Raw genomic sequence first — 23,786 nt, forward strand, 5'->3', positions numbered from 1 at the left:
ATTGGACGAGAGAGACGTGGGTCAGCAGGCAATGGGGGTGGGACATGATGATTCAGCGCGATCATTGGAGGAGGGAGACGTGGCAAAACACTCTCGGCACAGACCTGCGCCTCATCGGCAGTCAGGATCAATCCCGGCACTCCGGCGCTGTCCCGTCCCCACCCGGGTGCCCCCACCCACCCACGCCCGGGGATGGCCAGAGACGTCGGGAGTCAGACGCGAGCTGTATCCCCAGGCCCACAGCCAGCGCAGAGAAGCAGCACTAAACCCAGCTCAACTCTGCCTGTCCCGCCAGGTGAACCTGCCTTGGCTTGCGGGAAATATGGCCAGCGCGGAGAAGCAGCGCCGGTGTCCAGGCAGTCCAGGCAGGACTATAGGTTAACCCGGCGAGACGGGCAGAGTTGAGCTGCATTTAACGCTGGATTGAGCCTCCGAAGCCTCGTGTGTGTGTGTGTGTGTGAGTGAGTGTGCGCATTCGCGCGGGGCCGACAAAAAATGGTGTTCCCCCTGTCCCCCGGTCCCCTCCATATTTTGATAGCAAGTTCCGTGCCTGCCTTGAGAAGACTTCACAGTGGAGCAGACAAAATGTAAAAACAAAGAACTGCAGATGCTGGTTTACACCAAAGATGGACACAAAAGTGGCAGAGGAACTCAGCGGGTCAAGCAGCATCTGCAGAGGGAAGTTCATACGTTTTATGAGCAGAATCAGGCCATTTGGCCCATCAAGTCAACTCTGCCATTCAATTATGGCTGATCTATCTTTCCCTCTCAACCCCATTCTCCTGCCTTCTCCCCACAACCCATGACATCGCACTAATCAAGGAATGAACTGGCGCATTTCGAGTGGGGTCCCTTTAGACGGGAATGGAGTTGGGAATGAGATCTGACAGCCTTTATTAAATGCTAGAATAGCCTTAAGGGGCCGAGTGGCCTACCCATGCGTATGCGTTTGTGTTTAGATAATATCGTTATATAAATAGTAATCACATTGTGAAAACACATATAATGATATATATATATTATATGAAGTGTAGATAAACGGTGCATTTGTATGCAATGACTTGCTACAGTGTTTCAGTAAGTGTGAGATTCCAGTGTGTAGTAATTGATTGGTGGGTGATGAATGATGTTACTGTGCTGTGGCTGGGCGTACGAAGAGGGGCTGGAGAGGGGATTGCCAGAGAGGGGGGCGTGACAGCCCACTGACAGGCATCGTGTGAAGGCTGGTGAACGCCGCTTCGCTCCTCACCCACTCTCTCTCTCACTCACTCACTCACTCCGCCGCTCAGACAGAGTCCGACTGCTCCCCTACACACACCAGCCGGGCTCCGGGAGACTCGCCCTCCACAGTCACACCGACCCTGACATCTGCAGAAGCAACAGCCCGACCATCCCTGGAGGTGGAACATAAAGAGACGAGGGAGAGATACAGAGAGACTCGGACAATCTCCAGTCCCGGTAAGAAACACATGTGGCAGCCACCAAACCTTGCATGCTTTTGTAGAGGGACGAGTGAGTTAAACGGAGGCGGTTTCTCGCCATGGACTGGAGAGGAGAGGAGAGGAGGGGAGAGTGTTTGCACACTGAAGCAGCTGGTGTTAAACTTTAGCCAGCTCCCCATGGTCTAGTTTCTCCTCGAGTTCTGCAACGTGAGCTGGTCTCGACAGCCTGCGAGCCACCGCCGGGCAGGGGGAGTGAGATGAACACTGAGCACCCGGCTGTGTCATCCGAAGGGGGGTTTGGTGACCATGGGGGGAACGGTGAGCTGTTTGCTCGCACCGTGGTCTCAGTCGTTAACTCTGGGCTGTGAGCAACTACTTGCATGCAGTGGCTGAAATCACAGCCAACCTGCGGTCCACTTGTCAAAGTGAACGGATGAAACTCAAACTGCAGATGCTGGTTTAAACCTAAGATTGACACAAAAAGCTGGAGGAACTCAACGGGTCAGGCAGCATCTCTGGAGAGAAGGAATGGGCGACGTTTCAGTTCGAGACCCTTCTTCAAACTCCAGTCTGAAGAAGGGTCTCGACCCGAAACGTCACCTATTCCTTCTCATCGGATATGCTGCCTGTCCCGCTGAGTTACTCCAGCATTTTGTGTCAATCTTGGCATAAAACGCAAATCTCCACACAACCCTTATCTCACCCTCGCTTTGTATCAGTGGACATTGTATGCATGTGTGTGTCCAAGTGCTGATATATGCATATATATATATATATATATATATATGCTTGTGTGTGTGTGTGTGCAGGTGTATTGCGTTATTGGTGTGTGTTGCATGGGACGTTCACCAGCCTTCGCACCGTGCCTGTCAGTGGGCTGTCACGCCCCCCTCTCTGGCAACCCCCTCTCCAGCCCCACTGCTCCTATGTGTGTCCATGTGTTTGTATGTGCACTGGTGTTCATGTGTGTCTCCACACATTGGTGTGCAGTGTGTGTTCCTCTGTTTTCTGTCCACATATAGACAGATTGCTATTTTTACTACGTGTTCATGTGTGATGTCACATGATTGTGTGTGTGCAAAATGTTGTGTGCGTTTCTGCCTCCATGTGTGTGCATGTGTCCATATGTTGTGTGTGTATCTGTCTGTGTTGTGTGTTTTTCACGTGTAGTGTGTGTGTCTACTTGTTGGGAGTGTGTTGTGTGTCTACATGTGTGTGTGTGTGAGGGTGTTTTGTATGGGTGTGTATGTGCGTGCATGTGAGTGAGTGTGTGTTTGTCCACATGTTGCATGTGTGCATGTGTGTGCATATCCACCTGTTGTGTATGTGTATCTGTACACATGTGTGAAAGTGTGGTCAGTCCATGTGTGTATGTGCACATATCAACCTGTTTGTGGGTGTGTGTCTGAGCACGTGTATGTTTCGGGTGTGTGTGTGTCGAGCTGTTGTGTGTGCGTGTGTTCACCTGTTTTGTGTGTGTACGTCCCTGCTAGTGTGTGCGTGTGTGTGTCCACCTTTTGTGAATGTGGGTGAAACTGGCCCCTCTCTCTTTTTTCTGTTCCCACCACGTGGCCACCACACGACACATGTTTGATCCCAGCTCCCCATCATGTTGTGTAACTGCTGCTCCATGAGATAGTCTGAAGCAGCAAAGCTCCCCGTCCCAGCCCTGGCACTGGTTGCAGGTTGACTCTGATATCTTCACCATACACGCTGTATTTTTAGTGTTGCTGCCATATTAAGATTTTTATTTGCTGTTTGTGCCAGCACCAAATGTGGAGTGTAAAATATGTCAGCCTGCCATTGCCAGTTTAATCTGGCCCACCGCAATGCTGATGAAATCTTCTCCATGAGATCTCTGCTGGAATTATTGGTGTAATTGTCAATTGTGTAAACATCACGCTGCTTGGCTGTCGTTAAAGTTGTCAATGCGAGATACTGTGCTACTCTTCGTTAGTTTAAAAGGGCAATAAAATATTTCCGAATAAGAAAAATGTACACAAGGGCGGCACAGTGGCGCAGCGGGTAGAGCTGCTGCCTCTCAGCGCCAGAGACCCGGGTTTAGTCCTGATCTCGGGTGTTGTCTGTGTGGAATTCCCTGTGACCGCGTGGGTTTCCTCCTGCATCCCAAAGACGTGGGGGTTTGTTGGTTAATTAGCCTCTGTAAAATTGCCCCTAATGTACAGGGAGTGGATGAGAAAGTGGGATAACATAGAAGTACGCCTCTACATTCTAATTTAGAAGCCAAACACTAATGAACACTCCAAGTGCACTTTAGATATATACGTGTGCAATATATAGCAAAGCTGCCCCTTTTTATTCTTGCGTTTTACTTTTACATTTTTAAATGATGTTATTTTTATTGAATGCAGTATATTGTGTTTTTACCACGTGCGAGCAAAGCACCGTCAAACTCCTTGTATGTGTACATACGTGGCCAATACATTGATTCTGGTTAAACTAATGTGGATGGATGATCGATGGTTGGCATGGACCAGGTTGAAGGGCCTGTTTCCCTGCTGTATCTCTAAACTTTCTGGGTATGCAGTAAAATTGGTTTGTAACTGTGCGTGAACACACTTAGATGTTTGTCAACCACCAGCGGTGGAAGCAGACAGTCTGAAAGAGCTCTGTTCTCATTGCGGGAGCTTTCCCAGTCAGATAGCTGCCATACGACCGCAGATTATCAATATATCTGTCAGCATGTTTAGCAGTCGTAGAGTCATACAGCGTGGAAACAGGCCCTTCGGCACAACTTGACCAACATTTCCCATCTACACTTATCCAGCCTGCCTGCATTTGACCCATATCCCTCTAAACCTTTTCTATCCATGTACCTGTCCAAACGTTTTATTAAACGTTGCGATAGTACTGCCTCAACTGCCTCCTCCAGCAGCTTGTTCCATACACCCACCACCCTTTGTGTTAAATAGTTACCCCTCAGATTCCTATAACATCTTTTCCTCCCTCACCGTAAACCTATTTTGACTGGTTCTCAATGTCCCTGCTCTGGGCTAGTGCGTCTACCTGATCTGTTCCTCTCATGATTTTGTGAGCCTTCCCTGCCTGTAGCTTCTCTCTCTATCTCTCATGGAACAGGCTCAGGGGCCAACTGGCCTGCTCCTGCTCCTGTTTCATTCCTCTTGAATCTCACAGAATCCATCACCCTGCCTCATTATCCTTTTCACCCAAGACTCTCTTCCTTCTAGTTGATTTTCTGATGCTTCTTTTCACAAGCACCTTCTCAGCTCATCCTCTCTGCTCCTTCATTAAGTCCTTTCACTGTCATTGTGATTTGAGGTCCTCTTGATTACCAGAAGAGCAATCGCACTTGTGGTGTAGAGTGGGCAATGGTAGAGTTGCTGCCTTATATCGCTAGAGACCCGGGTTTGATCCTGTCTCCGGGCCTTATCTGCACAGAGTTTGCACATTCTCCCCTTGACTGTGTGGGTTTTCTATGTGTACTCGGTTTCCTCCCACACTCCAAAGACGTACAGGTTTATAGGTCGCTTGGCTTCAGTAAAAATTGGAATTTGTCTCTAGTGTGTTCGATAGTGCATTTGTACGGGGTGATTGCTGGTTGGAGCAGACTCGGTGGGCTGAAGAGCTTGTTTCCACGCTGTATCTCTAAAGTAAAGAACAATCAATAACAGCGACTCTCCAAAATGCCTCGTTGATACTTACACACTTCCTCATCTCGTGTTTTTTGCTCTCTTCAAAGTAATGGGTTGCTTTCGAGTAGGTCAACTCTGGACTCATCCTGCCTACCTCTCACTCTGTCTGCTTTAAGTGAGTCATTTTCTCTATCTCAGCAAATTAGAAGCATCTTGTTGAAGCTCCTTCCATTGATATAGAAACGCATTCCCGTTAATTAAGTCACTTCACGTTTTTGCTTATTAATCTCGGTGGGTAGAAAATCAGCTCAAACAAGTAACAGATGATTATTAATCCAATATTTTGATTTAGGTGTCAGATTTACTGAGAATCTCCAGCATTGCCTATTTTTATACCAGTCAGTTTTTAACCATGTGATTGTATTTGTTTATAGAGATAAGCATGGACCACATAACTACACCATTGCTAAGAACGTATATTTCAACCCCTTAAGAAACACTTGTTCCTGCCTTAGTTCTGAACTTTTCCTCCATGTCTTTCTTACCCAAAATTTTAATTTAGGTATTGCACATGACATGCCTCCAACTTCTCATTTGTAACTCTATTCTCTCATGTCAGGTTTGACAAGTACATGGGTAGGGTAGGTTTAGAAGGATATGGGCCAAACGCGGGCAGGAGGGACTAGTGCAGATGGGGTATTTTGGTAAGCATGGGCAAGTTGGGCCAAAGGGCCTGTTTCCGTGCTGTATGACTCCATGAGCTAATTTCAATTAATTCATTAATTGCGTGTCCTTTCAATTATACTGGCTCGGTTAAATGGCGCCTTAGTGTTAAAAACCTTCTCATTTTCAAATCTCAAGGACTCAGCCCTCCATAGCTCTGTAATCTCCACACATTGCCATCTGGGGTATCTACATTTTCCATTCTTGGTCTCTCGTACACTGATATCTAACCTCCCCACCGTTGGTGGTCGTGCCTTCATCTGCCAAAAGCCCTGAGGTCTTCTCTTCCCTTCTTAAACTCCTCTCTTCATTCCTCATTTGACATCCCTGCAAAGCCCTTTGTCTAAGGCATATCCATTTGTAGCTTGGTGTCAAATGTCACGCGACCTACATCAGCGGCACTTTATAAATCCAAGTTGTCAGAACGCAGGAGGTTAAGGGGAGATTTAAGAAAGAATTTCACTGTCATGAAAGGTTTAGTTAGAGTAGTAATTGTTTTTATTGGCAGTGAGATTAGTAACTAGAGAGTAAAACCTTTACATAAATTGCCCAAAAAGCCGAGAGCATTGATGGGAAGAATATTATGTTGCTGATCTAGTTGAGGTAGTGTGGAATGTGCCACGTGAGAGTCGATGGAAACAGATACAAAACGCCTTACTAAAGCAAACATGTCACTTATTGATTGATTAAAATATGCAGTGGGGAAACCGGCTCTTCAGCCCACCAGGCCCAGGCCGACCATCAATGATCGTTCACACTACAGTGGCACAGCTGATAGAGTTGCTGCTGCCTCACAGCACCAGAGACCCAGGTTCAATCCTGACTTTGGCTGCTGACTTGTGTCCACGTGTGTGGAGTTTGCACGTTCTCCCTGTGACCTCATGGATTTCCTCTGTGTTTCTCCTCGCATCCCAAAGATGTGTGGGTTTGTAGGTTAATTGGTCTCTGTAAAATTCCCCCATGTGTGGATGAAAAAGTGGGTGAAAAAGTGGGATAACAAAGAACTAATGTGAACAGGTGATCGATGGTCAGCGCGGACTCAAGTGGGCCGAAGGGCCTGTTTCCATGCTGTATCTCTAAACTTTAGTCTGTGTTATTTAATAGCTTTATTCTATGTAATTTACACTAAATTCTATGTTATCCCACTTTCATATCCACTCCATACACGCTACGGAAACCTTATAGTGGCTAATTAGCCTCCAATCCCACACATGTTTGGGATGGTGGAGGAGTCCAGAGCACCCAGAGGAAACCTAAGTGGTCACAGGGAGAATGTGCAAACTCCACTCAGACAGAACCTGAGATCATGAGCAAACCAAGGTCTCGTGCTCTGTGAGGCAGCAGCTCTACCAGCTGTGCCACTGGAAAATAAGCTTATTTGGGGTGTCGGGAAGTGTGTTCAATGGATAGGTTTCGCATTGTCCTGCTCACAAGTGATGAGTTGAATTATTTCCTTCGTTGCCGACTGCCTCTGGTTTAAGTTTCTTCATCAATCTGGGATTGAGGTCCCACTATAAGGTGCACCCCGTTTTCCTCTGTAGTTACTGCTTGCTGACGATACCATGACTTTGAAGCATAGAAGGACAGAAATTCACCATTGACTGGATGATAAACCCATTCCATTTACACATTGTGCTTCTTGGACGATAGAGCAGTACAGCGCAGGAACAGGCCCTTCAGCTCATACTGTGCTGAACACGATGCTATGTTAAACCAATTTCCTTTGCCTGCCAGTGATCCATAACCCACCATTCCTTGCATATCCATTTGCTTAACTAACAGCATCACATCGGCCTCCACCACCAGCATATTCCTGGTACCCACCATAGTCTGTGTAAAAAAAACTTGCCCCACGCACCTCCTTTAAACTTTACCCCTTTCACCTTAAAGCTCTGCCCTCTAGTCTTTGACATTTCCATCCTGGGAGTAAAGGTTCTGACTGCCTAACTCTATTAATGCCTCTAATAAATGTATATACTTTTATCAAGTCTCCTCTCAACCTCCAGCGCTCCAGAGAAAACAATGGATCCAAAACTTGGTTCCGCTCACTTAAGTGTGCGGAGGACCTCTACCTGACAGCTTCAGTGGGTGCAACTTTAGTTGTGGCTAATAATGATGCTGGGTCTTCTCTCGCTTCTGCATCCGTCCCCTCAGGACTTGGTGTTTTCCCCTTTGGCCCTTTGCCCATTTCTATCTTTCTGAGCATAATCTTTCTCTCTCGCCATCCCTTCCATCTACATTCCTTCCTCTAGCTTCACAATTCACAACTACTCAGTCCTTTTGTCTCACACCTTCGGTCTTTTCATCTCTGGCCTTAGTCCAACCATCTGCCTTTTTGAAATCCCCCCCTCACCTGTATCAACGTATTAGCTTTCAGACTTTGGCCTGGAACTCCTCTCTCACAGCTATCTTCCCCACCTCCTACAGTCAGTCTGATGAAGGGTATCTTGACCCGAAACATAACCTATCCATGTTCTCCAGAGGTGCTGCTTGACCCGCTGAGTTACTCCAGAACCTTGTGTCTTCTCGTTGTCTCACTCTCTGTGTCTCCGATCCAACTCTCCTGATTTCTGCTTCTCCACCTTTGACTTTGGCATTTGTTGCCACTGGGTGGTATTTTCTGGCTTGCCTGTAACTTTGGAGTTGCAGGCAAGGACAGAGAGTTTGTTGGCCTGCCTGAAACTTCAGTTAAAGAGTAACAGAAGCGACAGGCACCTCACGATTTCACATTCGTTTTCCTGGGGCCTCTGTGACCTGGTAACAAGGATGTAAAACGAGTGGAGAACCAGCAGAAATTTGCCCCATGCTGCCTGTTTGTTTGTCTTCCCCAAGTCTAGCACTATCTTAATAACATTGTCCACCTTTGAATCTTTGTTTGTCCAACCTTGTTCCATCCTTGCCACATCAACTTCCATTTCTGAATTTGCAATAAACCTCAGAAGAAGAGCGGGAGAGTTCTCCTTGCTATTCAGACTTTATCCCCTAACCAATACCAATGAAATATCTTGGGTCAAAATCACATCAGTCTTTGTCCATAATTTGGCTGCTGCTTTTCACACATGACAATGGTCGCACCTCTTCAGAAGTATATCATTGATATGAAACACTTTGTGAAACCATGACATTATTAGTAGCATCGAGTGGAGTCGGCAGCACGGTGGTGCAGCGATAGAGTTGCTGCCTAATGCCCCTGTCCCACTTAGGAAACATGAACAGAAACCTCTGGAGACTTTGCGCCCCACCCAAGGTTTCCGTGCGGTTCCCGGAGGTCGCAGGTGGTTGCCGGAGGTTGCAGGTAGGGAGACTGACAAAAACCTCCGGAAACCTCCGGGAACCTTGGGTGGGGCGCAAAGTCTCCAGAGGTTTCCGTTCATGTTTCCTAAGTGGGACAGGGGCATTATACTGCCAGAGACCCGGCTTTGATCCTGACTACAGAAGCTGTCTGCACAAAGTTTGTATTTTCTTCCTGTGACCGCATGGGTTTTCTCCGGCTGCTCCGGATTCCTCCCACACTCCAAAGATGTACAGGTTTGTAGATTAATTGGCTTTGGTAAAAAATGTAAAATGTTCCTAGTGTGTAGTGTGTACTAGTGTACTGAGATCACTGGTTGGTGAGGACTCGATGGGCCGTGCTGTATCTCTAAACTAAAATATAGGTCAAGATGTCTCTTTGCTTTCTTTTAAATTGCCTCCAATAAGAAGGAGCTAAACTTTTAAACTTGCACTGAACTCTTTTGGCTGCTTAAATTGTCCCCTGTTTTTTTCGAAGTGCTTTGAGTCATACACTCCACTTTCCTTCCAAATCCTGGCTGTACCTGTCCCCTTTGGTCTGGTCCTTAATCACTGGAGCATTTCCATACGCCAAATGCAAGGATTCATGACCCTTTTCATGGGCTCTGGGCATTCACTTCGACAAATCAATAAGCATATAAATCCCAAACATTTCCATTTTGAGACTTAAATTAGAAACTTAAATGTCAGACCTAATCATTTGATAAAATCTTTGATGAGTCAAGCACTTGGAAATCCACTGAGGTTTTGTTCTTTTTCATTGCTGTTTGAACAGCGAGTGAAAGTTGTGTACTGTTTCGAGAGCGACTTGCATGTGACCATGTGGGTGATGTAGCACTTCTGGGAAATAGATTTGGGACAAAAGTTCATCTAAGGACCTTAATCCATTGGCGATATGTCTATAATCTATTGATAAACCCGTCTGATCTATTGGAGATTTAATTAAAGCACCATAGTAAGAAAGTAGTGATCACAATGGCCTTCTTTTTACACAAATGTGGAATGTCCTAAGTTTTGCATACACAGTGTACTTGTCATACAAAGTGTACATAACTGGATAATGCAAATCAGCAAGGGTTCAAATTGAGACGGAGCTTGTAAATTTATTTAAAATAAAACAAAGATAGGGTCAGACCCTCAGTCTATCTTTAATCGGGCTTTTCTGTTTTTTATCTTGTACTAAACATTATTCCCTTTATCATGTATCTGTACACTCTGGATGCCGCCTTTGCTCGGTGGCTCAATTGTAATCATGTATAGTCTTTCCGCTGACTGGTTAGCACGCAATAAAAAGCTTTTCACTGTACCTCGGTACATGTTGACAATGAACTAAAGTAAACAATACTTGCAGAGGGACAATAGGTTAATAAGCGTATAAAGAGTAAAATGGCCAGATTGTACATATGATGCAGAGTGGGTTGTTATGGTGATTGCAACACCAAAGGTTCTCATCTTTTACATAACTTTGCATTGAATCTTCAGAAAGCCGCAGATGCAAGGCTGCATTCAATGTGGTTCTCTTTCTCTGTGAATTAATTATAATTATAAATTTAGCTTATAAATGTCATGCTAAATACCAAGCACAAACATACTTACTTCTGCATCTGCAAATGTCCAACACATCTTTAAAGATATTCTGGTTTGTGGAATGGAGAGAAGTTACAGGACGGGACATTCTGTCCTTTCCTGATTACCACAGAACGGAGCAGTTTACCAGGGTATTTTCGAGAATAGTTAAATGTCCAACACATCGATGGGTCTGGAGTTGCTCAATAGTACAGATGAGATAACAAAAAGGCAGGTTTCCTTCACTAAAATACATAGATTTTATAACCCATTCAGGAGTTTTACAGTCACCATTTTTGATTTGAGCTTGTTTTGAATTTAAATTCTCCAGTTGCCTGATGCGATTTCAAATCACACCTCTAGATTAGTTATCTGTCCCTCTGGATACTAATCCATGAACGAACCTCTATGCTGCCGAGCTTCTTTGGGACTGCTTCTCTTTGTGAAGTTTTTAATCCTCCACAAATCTCCTTCATGTTACTGAAGTACTGGACAGTTGCTGTCCTGTTCAGCAATTTCCTCTACAAACTCTCACGATCTCCTACTCGGGGAACTCCAAGTGGATCAAGGGGACAGAAACAAACGGGACATTAGCTCAAAGATAGACACAAAAAACTGGTGTAACTCAGTGGGACAGGCAGCATCTGAGGAGAGAAGGAATGGGTGACGTTTCGGGTCGAGACCCTTCTTCAGCTTCAACTCAGTTGTTCAGGAGCACGAGGCAAGCAGCTATAAATCTAAAGAGGTCGGGAAGCTAAAGGTGTTACAGGTACCATTAAATATAGATCTTTTAATCTTGTTCATTTGAATATGAATGTCATAATTTCGGGTGGAACGGTGGCGCAGCGGTAGAGTTGCTGCCTTACAGCGCCAGAGACCCGGGTGTGATCCTGACTACAGGTGCTGTCTGTACGAAGTTTGTATGTTCTTCCTGTGACCGCCTGGGTTTGCCCCGGGTGCTCCGGTTTCCTCCCACACTCCAAAGACGTGCAGGTTTGTAGGTTAATTGGCTTAGTTCAAATTGTAAAATGTCCCTAGGGTGTCGGATAGTGTTAGTGTATGGGGATCACTGGTTGGCGTGGACCCAGTGGGCCAAAGGGCCTGTTTCTGTGCTGTATCTCTTCAGTCTAAATTCTAGTCTAAGTATCATTGGGACAGCACAGTGGTGCAGCTGGAAAAGCTGCTGTCCCACGGCACTAGAGACCCGGCTTTGATCCTGACTTCGGGTGTGGAGTTTGCACGTTTTCCCTGAGACCCAGTGTTTCCTCTGGGTGATCCGGTTTCCTCCCCCGTCACAAACATGTGCGGGTTTGTAGGTTAATTGACCTCTGTAAGGTGCCCTTAGTGTGCAGGGAGCAGATGAGAAAGTTGGATAACATTGGGACGACAGATGGCACAATGGGCTAAGTGTTCGGCTGGCAACCGGAAGGTGGCCGGTTCGAATCCCGCTTGGAGTGCATACTGTCGTTGTGTCCTTGGGCAAGACACTTCACCCACCTTTGCCTGTGTGTGAATGTGTGTGAATGTGTGTGAGTGATTGGTGGTGGTCGGAGGGGCCGTAGGCGCAGAATGGCAGCCACGCTTCCGTCAGTCTGCCCCAGGGCAGCTGTGGCTACAGAAGTAGCTTACCACCACCGAGTGTGACTGAGGAGTGAATGAATAATGCGATGTAAAGCGCCTTGAGTATTAGAAAGGCGCTATATAAATCCCATCCATTATACTGTTATCTAAGGTGAATAGGTGATCGATGGTCAGCGTGGACTGGGTAGGTGTTTCCATGTTGTATCTCTAATCTAATCTAACAACAATTGTATAAATCTACCATTTAATGAGTTGTGAGCTCTGCAAACAGAGTCTGCGATTACAAGCCTTGACTTTTTTGCAGAACAAGAACGGAAGGGGAATACTAAGATGGAATCCAGAGAAACCAAGAGCAAACAAACAAATGGGGCCACAGTGCAAAATCATGTGAAAGGAACTAAGAATGTTTAAAGCCAAACCTAAAAGCTGCGAGTTGTAATGTATAGAGCAAATTCATTAAAGTAGATTAATTAATTGTGCAAAAAGATGTAAACAGGTATGGTTTACTGGGCATTATGTCGACATGGCTGCAGGGAGACCAAGGAGTGGAATTGCAAATCGTGGTATATTCAATATTCAGGAGGGATAGGCAAAAAGGAAAATGAAGTGTGCAGCATTGCTGCTTAAGGAAGAGATGAATGCAACAATGGGGAAGGGTATTAGGTTAGATGATGTGGAATCTATATGGGTGGAATTAAGAAGTGCCAAGTTAAGGTTGTGGTAGTGGAAGTTGTTTACCGATCCCCAAACAGTGACAATGATGGTGGGAATGGCAATAAACATGCAAGGTGCATGCATTAAGGGTACAACTTAGAGACACATGCAATAAGGATACAATTTAGAGATGCATCCTCTAATTGTACAACTTAGAGATGCATGCAATAAGGGTATAACTGTAATCACAGGTGACTTGAATCTGTGTCCAGGTTGGCTTGTGCAATTAGTAACAGGTAGATACCAGGAACTGCGTGCGGGTGCTGGTTTACGAAATAAAGACACAAAGTGCCAGAGTAACTCAGTGGGTCAGGTAGCATCGCTGGAGAAGATGGAATAGTGATGCTTTGGTTGGGACCCTTCTTCAGACTGAACGTGGGTGTGGGGAGGAGGGGGGGCGACAGGAGGAGGAGTTTCAGGAGTACATCAGGGATGCTGAGGAACTAACTGGAGAGTTGGCCATTCTAGACTGGGGGATTTCCAACCACCAGGGCAGAAGAGGCAGGTGATGTTTGTGGAATCAGGATAAACCCCATCTGTGGAACATCATAACCAGAGATCAGCATATCTCTGCTCACCTAACTGGGGAAGCATTTCATCAATGAAGAGCAGAGGAAAAAGATGAACAAATCCTATTCACCTATTTTGGCTGAACTTGCTTGTGTGCGAGCACATTTTAAAGTTTGTGTTGCTGCTGGAATAACTACTATCTTGAAAGCAGCCTCCACTATTGACAGCACTGCGACGATGATGTTCCGAGAATTATTGCTTTAAGGGATTAAAAGGAGGATTTCTCCCGGTTTGTATTACTGGCGCAGCCTTTACTTTGAAAGAACATCAAACTGAGCAGATTAGAGCTACAGCGCATCTGCTTATAGGTTGACCCAGTTTCACAGGCACGTCGACAGGAGAACAGCTCATTGGCACGACTGCTACTGGGTGTGTGAGGAGACGGCATGTTGTGGAAGGAAACAGACACTTCAGTTGACAGGGACAAATGAACCATAACCCGTTAGGCAGAGTTTAACTCTTCTTTCACAGGGTGCACTTAACATCAGATATATAACACGTGTTATGTGTTATTTTACTCCTGCAATAACAACATTAAAAAGACATTTACACAATACACAATACACACAATACAATTTATTTGTCACTTGAACCTCATAGAGGCTCAAATGAAATGTTGTTTCTACAGTGATACACACAAGAAAAAAAGACCCAAGACACAACACAATTTACACAGACATCCATCACAGCGCATCTCCTCCTCGCTGTGATGGAAGGCAAAAAAACGTATCTCTCCCCTGCACTCCTCAGTCCCCTCCCGATGTCAGAGTCAAAGCCCCCGGCGGGCGATGGCAATTGTCCCGCGGCCATTAACGCCGCGCCGGGCGATGCAAGGCCGCGCTCCGGGTCTTGGTGTTGGAGCCCCCGGCGGGCGCTAGCAAAGTCCCGCAGCCGTTGAAGCCGCGCCGGGCGATGTCAGGCCCCGCTCCAGGTACTCTTCGACCCCGCGACTCGGGCGGGAGTATTTGGACACATACATGGATAGGAAAAGTTTAGGAGATATGAGCATTTTCTTTCTTTCTTTTAAAATCTTTTTATTGGGTTTTTTTTCAAAGAAAACATAAATAAAACATAAAGAACAGAGCAAAAAGAATAATGATAAACATAACAATGATATTGATACATAGGGATCAGGATTACATTAATAACAGGTATAACCTAATATGAGACCAGTGTCAAAATACACATTGAATATAGACCTCCCGGTCTCTATGTAAATATAGTTAAATCTTTAAAAGGAAACTTATAAATGCAGAAAAAAACACAAAGATAAAAAGACAAAAAGAAAAGGAAAAAACCAAACCCCCCTAAACTAAAGAAAAATAAATAAATAAATAAACGAGATGAAAATAAAAATTAAATAAATTAAAAAACAAAGCAAAGCAAAACAGAATCTGAACTGAGAATTTCAACAATTTAAGCATTTTCACATTTACTTTCACATTGTTCTCCCTGTGACCGCATGGGTTTCCTCTGAGTGCTCCATTCCAAAGACGTGCAGGTTTGTAGGTTAATTGGTTTCCGTAAATGATCCATGGAATGTAGGATTGAACTAGTGTAGGGGTGATTGTTGGTCGGCGCGGACTCGGTGGGCCAAAGGACCAGTTTCCACGCAGTACATCCAAACTAAATTAAAAATGAAACTTCATTTTCTGGTCAATTCCTCACAGGAGTTGCGAGTGTCTATAGTACCTGGTCTCTCTAGAAGTTCATCATAGTTAGTACTAGTAAAGAGTCTCGTGGTTTCTCTACCAGAAGAAAATGTAACTGGGTTGATGAAAGCAACTGGGAGGTTAAGGAACCAATTCATCCCAATCAAAGGGCAAACATCACCAACAACTTGTCCTGAATCATCCATATTGAAGCAATGGCCAAGATATTACACCAATGCCTCTACTTCCTTAGCAGGCTTAGGAAGCTCGGCAAGTCCCCAACAACTCTCACCAACTTCTTCAGTTGCACCATGGAAAGCATTTTATTGGGATATATCACAGCTTGGTTTGGGAACAGCTCCATCCAAGTCCGCAGGAAATTGCAGAGAATTGTGGACACAGCCCAGACCATCACACACGCCAACCTGCCTTCTTTGACTCCATTTATATCTCACGCTGCCTTGGCAAGGCCACCAGCATAATCAAGGACTTGTCGCACCCTGGTACAGAGTGTGAAAACACACACCTCCAGATTTAGGGACAGTATCTTCCCAGCTGTTATCAGGCTGCTGAACCATCCTACCAACAACTAGAGAGCAGTGCTGAGTTACCATCGACAGCCCTCAGAACATCTATGATCAGACTTTACTGAACTTTATCTTGCACTAAACGTTATTCAGGTTATTCCCTTAATCTTGTATCTGTACACTGTGGATAGCCAGATTGTAATCATGTATGGTCTTTCCGCTGACTGGTTAGCTCGCAACAAAAGCTTTTCACTGTAGCTCGGTACACGTGACAATATACTAAACTCAAACTCATTCCTGGACTGGAAACATCAGGGAAAGAAGCAGATACAGAGGCAACTGAAGGCCAAGGTCCAACAAAAACATCACCTAAAGTAGAGATGTAGAGAGCAGAACCAACCAATGTATATGGTATTTATTGACCTCACTGAAGCCTCCTATTTGGTCAACGGTGAGGGATTATGGAACATCCTTCTCAAATTTGAAAGTCCTCAGAAATTCAAAATGTCTACTACATGACCACATGCAAGCCATGATCTTAACCAAAAGGTCCACCACAGTGTTCCAAGCATGAGAATATAAACTAAAAGAATACTTGACATTGGTGTTTCTGACTCCTGTCATGTTATAAGCAGAGACCCCAAGGAAATACAGCGAGAGTGATGCACTAATGTGTAAACTCTTGGATGAAATGTTAAGCCGAGGCTGGGTTTGTCCTTTGAAGTGTTCCTGAAAAGTGCCAAGACACCAGTTCAAAGTACTGACGGGAAATATTCCCCTGCATCTGGGTCAATATTTATCCCGCATTCAGTTTAACCAAAAGAAATGACACAACCATGACAATGCTGTTTATAGGATCTAGCTGTGTGTAAAATTGGTTGCCACAACAGTGACCATACTTCACTGAAGCTGTGAAAATAGCTGAATGAATACAAAAGGGATCGTTTATCAATCTGCAATCCACAGCAGCCAATGCACATTTCCTAGTATCAATGTTATGAAGTAGTTCGGGCAGCGTATTACTAATTGGGTCTTCCACTAGAAATTAGTGTAGAATTACAAAGAAGAAATGTGTTTGTAAAATCTTTCATTGTAATGTAATGGAAACTGTCCTTTTCCCAATTTGGATATTTCTATGAAGGCTTCTCCAAGGAATTGAACCTGCCGAAATACTCACTGGTGCTGCAGTGTTAATCAGTGCTCATCGCGTTTTTTTTGTATATCACAGGTTATACTTTGTCATTTTCTAATGGTGGTTATCATGATTATTTTTCCAGCTCTATATGTCATGGCAGAAAAGGGAAAGGAAAATAGCATGTATCTTGAAAGACAAATACAGATCTTTAGTCCTGTGCAACAGGGCATTGAAGTTTATGAATAGTGCCCACTATTCAAGGGCTACAGATTAAATGCAGCTCTTTCATGCTGTTGCTCCATTTTAAATACTTCCATTGTTTTTACTGGAGCCTTAAAATCATTAGTAATCACTCCATCCTCCCAACCTGTTCCGTTCAACCCAGTGAAGGGCATATTTGCAGAGAGACCGAGAATTTATTTTATAAGAAAAAAAAAATTCTGTGCCTGGGCCAACTTTAGCTCGTGCTGTGTAGGACGTTCTTAGTCAGGGCACGGACACATGATGATCAGTTAGGCCTCTCGCCATTGCGTGGAGCCTTTATGTGTCACGTCAAGGAATTCCCACCACCCATCGCCTCTTCTCTGCCCTCATCAGGTCAATCAGAGTAACCCAGCAGGTTGCCTCTACTGACATCCGTGAGACTCTAGCCAAGAGGTGCTGTGTAGAATTATTTTAAAAACAAAGCCCCTAGTCTGTATAAATATCACCGTCTCCGGAGTCTGGCAATCGTTTCCTGATTCTCTTTTCCGTCCACCTTTCATCAGAAGCCTCCTCAAAGCTAACTCTGTGTCCCATCACCTTCCCAAAGATGCGACCTACTCCCCCCAGCTGAGTTCCCATCACTATGCTGGTGGAGTGTCTCAGGAAGCCTTGCTGTGTGTTAAAGGTGCTGCACAACTGTCAAGTTGCTTTTGTTGACCAGCTGGGCCTTAATGGAAGACTTGTGGGAAGACATTTCAGGAGGAAACAAAGCTAAATATGCCATTGTGAGTGTGCATCCGCTGAGAGTTGGCAGTGTGAGCCTAGTGTTATTGGCAATTAGAAGCCGCAACAATAAACACTTGTATAATGGCTGGTTGACCACCCACCGACAGTGTGCAAGCAACAATTACACATGAGTTTCTTCGCCATTGTGCGGGTTTACTGAGAGCAGAGTGGCAGCTCTTTTTCCTCTCTCAACAAAGAGTTCTAGCAACTTAACAAGTCGCAAGTAAGACTTTGGGGTGAAGACAAAGAAGAGATGTTGAGGCCAGCCAGGCCTTGCTCTTCCCACAAAACAGTAATGGAGCTCACCTAGACAGACACAAAGTGCTGGAGTAACTGAGCGGGTCAGGCAGCATCTCTGGAGTAAAGGGACAAGTGACTTTTCCGGTTGGGTCCCTTCTTCAGACTCGCCTATTAGTGGGTTATAATTAATACTGAAATAATGGAATGTAATTAATACTAATGGACAGTAATTAGTTTAGAGATACATCGCAGAAACAGGCTCTTCGGCCCATCGAGTCCATCCTGACCAGTGACCCCCGCACACTAGCACTATCCTACACACTAGGGACAATGTACAATTTTACCGAAGCCAATTAACCTACAAACCTGTACGTCTTTGGAGTGTGGGTGGAAACTGGAGCACCTGAAGAAAACCCACGCGGTCACAGGGAGAATGGACAAACTCCGTATAGACAGTAAGTATAGTCAGGATTGAACTCTGGTGCTGTAAGGCAGCAACTCTACTGCTGTGCCACTGTGCCACCCGTTTTCACTCCAATACTTTGACAGGCAGTGCATTCCATATGCCCACCGCCATCTGCGGAGAAGGTTGTCTTTCATGTTGAACTGAGGGACAACTTCGAACTGAGGGACTGTCATTGTTGAACTGAGTGAAGCAACAGACTGAGAAGAGTGAATGAGCGAATGACTTCTTGACTTCCCACAGGGAGTAACAGATCTCTGAAAGTCCACAGTGAATGCTGACAAGCCTCAACTTGCAGAGACGCTGTGGGTGGCACAGTGGCGCAGCGGCAGAGCTGCTGCCGTAGAGTGCGAGAGACTCTGGTTCGATCCTGACTACAGATGCTGTTTGTACGAAGTTTGTACATTCTTCCTGTGACCGCATGTGTTTTTTTTTCCCGTTGCTCTGATTTCCTCCGACATTCCAAAGACGTGCAGGTTTGTTGGTTAATTGGCTTCTGTAAATTGTCCCTAGTGTGGAGGATAGAACTGGGTGATCGCTGGTCAGCGTGGACTCGGTGGGGCGAAGGGCCTGTCTCAATGCTGTTGTCTCTAAACTAACCTAAACTAAAAAAGAGGAAGCATATAAGAAGTTTCTTTCTGACTATCTCCCCAAATCAAAAGGAACAGGGTAGGAACATACGAAGCCATAGTCACATAAAATGCAAATTCGGAATGAATCCACTTGGAGTTTGAATACACAGTTTTATTAAAATAAATTGACAGGCATAAACCAAGACAAACTTAGCTGCAGAAAGATATTTTTTTTATCTTTATGAATGCGCAGAGCTTGAGAAATCTCGGAAACTCTATCGTGTTCCGAATAAGAAAAATAAATTGTAGGTTAAAAAAATGCATTGCAGCATTAATGGAAAGTAGATTCATGATGATTAGATGCTTGAGGTTGCATAGGAGGTCAAGGCCCATGCTGACATTGGTAGGCAAAAGCCATTTTGTGTTTAACGTATTTTTGAAAGAAAGTAAACAAACAGCTTCAGGCAAAGGCTGATAAGTGAGCGCCAATACTGCCCAGCGCTGGCGTCCGCTGGAATTCCAGCGCAGAGCAAGGAGATGGTCGCATCAGCACTTTGCCTTCGAAATATTCAGCTGCACACAGCGGTCTCTGTTCCCATGGCTTAACTCTGCAGAGAAGTATAATGGACACGCGGGAGTGTGAGTCACGGGGTTGAGATTTAATTGAGGGGTTCACTTGGGAAGTGGAGCAATGGCATTCTCCCAGCAGTGGCGTTGACATGACAGGGCGTCATGGTCGGAGATGGAGCTGCTGATTTGCTATCTGATGGTTTGGCCACAAGCATCTCCTCATTCAGCGCTGAGGGAGTACAACACAGGAAGTATAGTCATCCTGACTCCACTGAGGAAGTACCACATGGAAACAGGCCATTTGTCCCATCTGGTCTGTGCTGGTTCCCAGTTTCTGCACAAGCTGTATCCAATCTACTACTTTTCACAATGTTCTTCCAATTCTTCTATCAATTCTTCTTGTTTAGATTCACCATAAATGATTCACCATAAATGCATCAATTGGATTCATGTGACAATTGTGCCTAGAGAAAAACTACAAATTTTGTTTTTCCTGGAAGTGAAAACATATCGGGTTGTTGTCATATGATAACATATCAGCTTCTCACCTTTCTTTTCTAGCTTTCTCCTCCCAACTCCAATCAGTCTGAAGAAGTGTCCCGACCCAAATTGTCACCTGTCCATTCCCTCCCCAGATGCTGCCTGAGCCACTGAGTTCCTCCAGCACTTTGTGTTTTGCTTAAGATTCCACCATCTTTGTATCTTGATTTGTTCTCCGTTGCCTTGTAGTTGCTTCCCTTTCACATATTATTACTATTCTTTCCTGAATCACACAGTGAATCTGTCACCTATCTAGATCATAGCCACAAACAATTAGCTCCACATCACCTCGAGCACACATTGCAGACAAATGCTAGGCACCGGTTTCAAGTCTACTATCCTGTGAAGGCTAAAATTTACAATCAGAAAATACCTCCACATCTCTTAATCTAAGTGTGGTCCTTGTAATATTTTATTTTCAGTGTCCATATTCGTTTGGGGGAATAATGGTAGGAAAACTTTTGTGTGGGATATTAACTGTAATTAAACTAAACTTGTTAAAATTAAGACAATCTAACTTTGGAAAAAATACCTGTGAATGACTTAATTTCATAGAGTTGTGTATTGATGTTGTGTAATTATGCATTGTATAATGATATACGAGAACAGATTAAGAATCGGAGTAATAGAGTCATAGATCTAACACAGAAACAGGCCCTTCAGCCCTCCTTGTCCATGCCGGCCATGTTGGTAGACTAGCTGAGTCCCATTTGCCTGTATTTGACCACATCCTCTAAACCGATCCTATCCACATATCTGTCCAAATGTCTTTTAAAAGTCGTAATTGTAGCCACGTAGGTCATAATTGTAAACTTATTCTAAGGTATGGATGACTAGATTTAGAATGCAGAACATAGAAAAAAACAGCACAGACCTTGCCAAGCATAATAAACCACTCTGATCTTCCTTCACATGATCCATTTCCCTCCTTTCCCTGCATATCCACGTGCTCATCTAAAAACCACTTAAACACCATGATTGTATCTGCCTCCACTACCACACCTGGCAGACCCTTCCAAACCCCAATACCCTCTGTGTAAAATAACTTGCCCCACATATCTCGTAGTCATAGAGTCATAGAGCATGGAAACATGCCCTTTGGTTCAACTTGCCCATGCTGATTAACTTTCCCCATCTACACTAGTCCCACCTGCCTGCATTTGTCCCATATCCTTCTAAACCTTTCCTATCCATGTACCTATCCAAATGTATTTTAAATGTTGTGATAGTACCTGCCTTAACTACCTCTTTGATCCATACCCTCACCCCACTCTGTGTGGACAAAGTTGCATCTCAGGTTCCTATTGAATCGTTCCCCTCTCACCTTAAGCTTATGTCCTCTAATTCCTTTAAACTTTGCACCTCTCACCTTAAGGCTTTCTGTACAAAGAGGTAATATAGTCTCAAAGGGCTGAATGGTCTCTTTCAGTGTTGCGATGGTGCTGATTTTACATGTGATCCAAAGTAGCATACAAGCATTCAGGGTCATGACTCTCAATGGCCCATTGTTAATATTCCATGGTTCAGGAATTCATCGTCTATGGAATTGAAGTCCTTCCTTTCCTGCTCTCCCACCACATTCTCATCAGTTTCACAATTTGTATGTACAAATACTCTCCCATAAATTAAGCAAAAGAATGAAACAAAAGTGGTCTTTGAATGAAAGAAACTTCGACCTAAGCTAATTTTTCATTGTTAATTATTTGGTCCTGGAATGAGGTCTTGCTAGTTGATGTTTTCAGTAGTGGGAGAGGGCACAGAGGGCACAGCCTCGGAATAAAAGGACTTACCTTTAGAATGGAGACGGGGAGGAATTTCTTTAGCCAGAGGGTGGTGAATCTGAGGAATTCATTGCCACGGACGGCTGTGGAGGCCAAGTCATTGAGTATTTTTAAGGCGGAGATTGACAGGTTCTTGAATAGTAAGGGTGCCAAAGGTTACGGGGAGAAGGCAGGAGAATGTGGCTAAGATGGAAAACTAAGTCAGCCATGATTGAATGGTGGAGTAGACTCGATGGTCCAAAAATCCTAATTCTGCTCCTATGTCTCATGAACTTAGATGTGAGGGTTTTGACAACTTTATTACAAATGCTACAGACTTGCTGGGATCATGGTCCACATCTTTATATTGAGTCCTTCACTTTTCATTCGCCTCCATTTCCAGCTCCCAGCTGGTAAATTCTGCTCTCAATGCTGTAGGAATCTTTCACCCAATATGTACACACCAAACGCACACCCATAGCAATAAGATAATGACTGCATAATCTGTGTGGATTGATCGACTGAATGATACAGCACAGAAACAGGCCCTTCGGCCCACCAAGTCCATGCGACCATCGATCACCCGATCACACTAGTTCCACCTGAGCATCCACTCCCGTCACACCAGGAAACTGGAGCCACTCAGAGGAAACTCATGCGGTCACAGGGAGAACGTACCAACTCCACATGGACAAGACCCAAGGGTCGAACTCTTAAAATGTGGGCTCGTCCGGGATTTGAACCCGGGACCTCTTGCACCCGAAGCGAGAATCATACCTCTAGACCAACGAGCCACTTTAATCAATGGGTGTTGATTGAGGGATGAGTACTCGGGGTAATTTTCCTGTTTTTCTGGAATCATTAATATCTTCCACAGAAGTCAGAATGTTGATTTAAAAGATTCTGTCAGAAGATTGCACTTCAATCAATACAACATTCCTTTGGTAAAGGATTCCAATCACAGCTCAACTAGATTCATGACAACTCAGACGGCACAGTGGCACAGCAGTAGAGTTGCTGCCTTACAGTGCCAGAGACACAGATTTGAACCTGACTGTGGGTACCATCTGTACGGAGTTTGTACGTTCTCGCTGTGACCGCGTGGATTTTCTCCGGGTGCTCCTATTTCCTCCCACTTTCCAAAGACGAGCATGTGTGTAGGATAATTGACTTCTTCAAAAAACATTGTCCCTAGTGTATAGGGGGTACTAATGTACTAGTGTATGGGGGTAATTCTTGGATGTCGTGGACTCGGTGGGCTGTAGTTCATGTTTCCACACTATATCTCTAAACTATACTATACTAAACTAAACTCAGAGGGTCCTGAATTGACAAATTTCTGTCACAGAAACGGGCCCTACAACCCACCAAGTCCATGCCGCCAAATAGACCACTTTATTAAGATGAGACCTGGACCATTTGCTTTTTTCTCGGGAGCAACCTTCCAATGAAGGCAGATACTAATCATTCCATTTCTACCGTGAAGCAGATGTAAGATGGAGATGAATTTGTGCAGGTAAGCCTGTGGAGAGCGCTCCACAGACACTCCTAGTTGATAAGGTCAACGGGTTCAGTGAGGTTGAGAAAGACACTGGTTGTTGCTGCTCTTGCGTTTCACTTGAAGTTGTCACAGGTCCATTGTGCTTCTAGATGTATGGAATCCTTCAGCAATTTTGCAAGCAGCACTTTGGACAATGGGAGGAGGGAGTTGATAATAATAATAATAATACATTTTATTTAATGGGCGCCTTTCAGACATCTCAAGGACACATTACATAGTAATCGGAATAAAAACATATAATCGGAATAGAACAGGTAAAAAATACATCACAGAGA

General features: G+C 44.6%; 1 protein-coding gene and 1 non-coding gene across 3 annotated transcripts in view; one reads left to right on the plus strand and one right to left on the minus strand.

The window, feature by feature from the left end:
* Positions 1-1,202: 1,202 nt before the first annotated feature.
* Positions 1,203-23,786, plus strand: part of slc38a3 (solute carrier family 38 member 3) — a 107,507-nt gene continuing 84,923 nt past the window's right edge. The window contains exons 1-3 of one of the 2 annotated variants that reach the window (XM_033037085.1): positions 1,203-1,453; positions 4,854-4,863; positions 5,029-5,036. The gene's annotated coding sequence lies outside the window, so the exon portion shown is untranslated. Of the gene's footprint in view, positions 1,454-4,853; positions 4,864-5,028; positions 5,037-19,625; positions 19,720-23,786 lie in introns of those variants that run through there. The other variant, XM_033037086.1, reaches the window with a different exon arrangement.
* On the minus strand, positions 22,673-22,744 carry trnap-cgg. The gene has a single exon. It is a non-coding gene; the product is annotated as a tRNA-Pro (tRNA).

The sequence above is a fragment of the Amblyraja radiata genome, chromosome 18, assembly GCF_010909765.2.
Source record: "Amblyraja radiata isolate CabotCenter1 chromosome 18, sAmbRad1.1.pri, whole genome shotgun sequence".
In the NCBI taxonomy this organism is placed as follows: Eukaryota; Metazoa; Chordata; class Chondrichthyes; order Rajiformes; family Rajidae; genus Amblyraja; species Amblyraja radiata.